Consider the following 3,700-nt stretch of genomic DNA (forward strand, 5'->3'; position numbering starts at 1 on the left):
CAGAAATGCTCGAGGGACATCTTGGCTGAGAAGAACTGCACCAAAAAAAAAAAGAAAACCAAAAAAAAAACCAAACCAAACCAAAACCAAAGGAAAAAAAAAAAAAAGAGAGAGAGAGAGAAATGGTGAGAGGATCTTCAGAGGGGGAATAAATCTGTAACTTGGCAGATTTGTGATTGTTTGGTAGTGTTGAAAAGGGTCACTTTGAAATGAGGCCAATGGGTGACTCAGACCCCCTTGGTGGGCATCACCATGGAAATTTAGTGGGTTTAGAGATTCTGATTATTCATTTTGAAAGGAATTTATTTGCAGGTTGGGACAGGATGGTTTCCAGTGTCAGTCCTGTTCTTAAAACCCAAAACAAAGCAATAACCAAGGTTTGCAAACAAGCTGTCTCTGGGGCTTTTTTCAACACGTACTTGTAAAAAAGCAGCATTCCAAGGGCACTTAATTTTGATGTGGGGACCATGTCATATTTCTGAGTAAGGTGGGATGCCAAGGCTTTCTCAAAAGCACTGGCAGAAGATACAAGGAGAGCAGCATTTGTTATCTGTGCAGAAGGATTCCCACCACATTTGTGGTGCCATTGTCCGCCTGGCAGGAGGTGCGTGCTCGACTGGCAGCAGAGCACACCCAAAAATGCAAGCCAACAGGAATGCCACCTTCCTTTGGCACCTGCCTCTGCAGGATGCTGCTGCTGCCACGTGGCCAGACACACACCTGTGTGTGTCCATCCATCCTCCTTTGCTCTCCAGGCAGAGAAGGGAAGGGAAACCTCGCGTGCCAGGCGGGTAGGAGCAGCCAGCTGCTGGCAGTGCCCCTCAGGAGGGCTCCTCTCACCTCCTTGCCAGGCACCATAGCAACTTCCACCCACAACGTGCAAACAGCCACCCAGAACACTCCTGTTTGTGCCCCGTTGCCATGGGCTGGGAGCTCCTGCATGGCTGGAGGAGAGCGTGTGGCTGCACGCAGCCAGCCTTGGCTGCCGGGCACCCACTGAGGGCACACACAGCCAGGGGCTGTCCCCACCCAGGGCATGGAGCCTGTGCTGGAAAACCAACCCAGATCCCGAGGAAACCAACAGAATTGTGTTAATTTAGTCACCGTAATTTAATTTATTATGCTAGCAAGGGAACAGAGCGCTTTTGGCTGTGTGAAATTCAGGTATAAGAGGAGCAAGTTTAGGACTGGTCTTTACCTTCAGAGCAGACCCACAGATGGTTTTGGCTGCAAGGTGCTCATGTGTGAGCAGTGGTGCCTGCAGGATCCTGCTCTCTTCTCCACTTCTGAGTCACCTTTGTGTCTCACGAGGTCGCTCACCTGTTGGTAGCACCTGAGCACACTTCTGCCTTTCTAAGGGACTAAGGGAACACACAGGGAGGTGTTATTAGCAGTCAGGTCAAGCATATTTGCTTCATCAGACTGAAGAGAAAATATTTTTTTAGAATAAAATAAATCCATAAAAATAGCAGGTAAGCATTTTAAAAACAGTGGGTCTAATCTTTTGAGACAAAATGTAGGGGTTTGGGATTCTGGTTTTTCTCTGTGGTGCTCAGGTGACTGGCAAAGATGAAAATGCAAAAGGTTACATATTTTGGTTAAGGAGTGAACCCTCAGAGTGAGTGTTACAGAAAGTTCTACACCTCTTTAGACTTCATAAGAAATCCCTGACCTAAGTCTATCTAAGATTTCTGCAGATACTGACAATTACATCTTCAACAAAAAGAACAGTTCATGAGGCTGTGATTAAATCCAGCGCATCTTCCTGTCCATGCTGACATTTTAGGCCAGTACCAACTTGGAAGAAGGAGAACTTTCTGTTGAACTGCAATGGGTAAATGTAACCCATGTCTTGTTTTTTTGTGGTTTTTTTTTTTTTTTTCTTTTTAAAATAAACCTGTGGTAAATGGGCAATGCTTTCCCTCAGGGAAATGTTCTCATCAGCTTGATTCATGGAAAGTTACTCATCTTCCTACCTAAAGGAAAGAATATGTGTTTAATTCCTGAGAATAGACTATTACATCACATGAGCAAAGATGCTTTAACAGGAGGCAGAGCTGTGAGAACTTCCAAAGGCAGCAAAGTGTGCTATGCAATGAGATGCTCTTCAGACGAGTTTGTGTAACATCTATAGGAAACACTTCCCAATTAGTGTATTATAAACATTCTTGTCCCATGAGATGACCTAATACTACTGGCCTTTTCCACCTCATATCTTGCTTGAAGTGCAAGTTACAGCAGATATTCTTGCATTACTTAACTAATTGTCATCACTTGCTTGAGTCATTCCATTATATTGTTTGTGGTGTCCCATGAAAGTCTTGTAAAAGTGTGCTTGCACATCATTATTACGGGGTACTGATGCTAAACTGAGAAAATGCCATGAGGCAAATGCTTAATAAATTTTTGACCTCTGAGAAATGCATGTTACAAACAGCTTATGTGTTTATAAATATATAAATATATAAATATATAAATATATAAATATATAAATATATAAATATATAAATATACCATAGATGAAGAAGTCCCACCTGAGCTCATGTGCTCTGATTATTGACAGAACAAACTGGTATGACAGTATGTTTTCTGAGGTACAAAAGCTGACACAATTATTTTGGTGAACAAAATTCACTGTGACTGAAGCCTTTTGATGTGGCTGAACATTGTTCTCACCTGGCACTGCCTGCCCTTGTCTGATCTTAAATATGGATCAGAAAATCTTGCTGAAGGGCCGCCTGGAGTACCCAAGATCACCTCAACATAATATAGTTATAAGGTAAAGTGTGGTTTTGTCATCTTCTAAGTGCATGATTACCTTTCTAAAAAAAAAAAAAAAAAGGCTTAAATTGGAATCTGCAGAAACTGCATTTTCTTCTGCCCCTCTGCAGCTTAGGAAAACTTAAACTACAGCTGTAAAAGCTAAAAGAATGACTGAGGTGTGGGATTAAGAGCAGGAAGTTGTTTCCATTTGCCCTATGCAGGGCACTTTCTTCGTCTGAAGAATGAGAATAAATCTCTGCCATGCCAGCAGCCCCTCCGTGGCTTCTGGGAAACCCTTTAGACATAAGCAAATCCAACAGCTTGGTTTGTTCTTGGAGGAGGCTGGATGTGACAGGGAAGGTGGAGACCTGTGCTAGCAGGGTGCTGTGCTAAGAAGCCTTGTGCTCACAGGCTGGGTTGTTAGACTGAAAATAAAGTCATGGCAACACAGCCACGTGGCACCTCTCCAACAGTGGCTCACAGGAGCTCAGGTCTGTCCACACACGTCTGTGTTTTTTAGCAAAGAGCTTTGTTTTTTCTGGACTGGGTGCTCACGGTGAACATCTGTGTTCCAGGTCCACAACTGGCACATTTAGTGCCACAAATTCTCTTAAACTCCTTCTCCAGCTGTGGCGTCATCCTGGAGACAGGAGCCATAAAATCTCCTGGCTCCTAAAGGTCTGCTTGGTGTGCCCAGGACTGCTTCACACTTGAAAACACTGAGTTAGAAATTTCCTTTTCCATCCAAGCCGTAGAGCTGGACCAGTGGGTGCATTCAGCACATTCCTACCCAAACAGTCCCTGCCCAAAGCAGTGTTTGTAACATCTTTTTCATCCAGAGCTTCACTGGTTCGTGTACTGGTTAGGCAAACAGCTGTACAGCTGATTAAAGACACGGTAGACACCAGAAACCACAATTTCCTGCCCCTGTTTTATC

The 3,700-nt window shown here is 43.9% G+C and overlaps 1 long non-coding RNA gene across 1 annotated transcript in view; it reads right to left on the reverse strand.

Annotated features, from left to right (window-relative positions):
* Positions 1-2,954, reverse strand: part of LOC135291007 (uncharacterized) — a 4,542-nt gene extending 1,588 nt beyond the window's left edge. Inside the window, exons 1-3 of the long non-coding RNA XR_010353875.1 lie at positions 2,677-2,954; positions 1,199-1,361; positions 1-35 (exon numbers count right to left, since the gene is read on the reverse strand). The exon at positions 1-35 is cut by the window's left edge and continues 1,588 nt beyond it. This is a non-coding gene — a long non-coding RNA (uncharacterized LOC135291007). The remainder of the gene's footprint in view (positions 36-1,198; positions 1,362-2,676) is intronic.
* Between the last annotated feature and the right edge of the window lie 746 nt (positions 2,955-3,700).

Source organism: Passer domesticus, chromosome Z, assembly GCF_036417665.1.
Source record: "Passer domesticus isolate bPasDom1 chromosome Z, bPasDom1.hap1, whole genome shotgun sequence".
Classification (NCBI taxonomy): Eukaryota; Metazoa; Chordata; class Aves; order Passeriformes; family Passeridae; genus Passer; species Passer domesticus.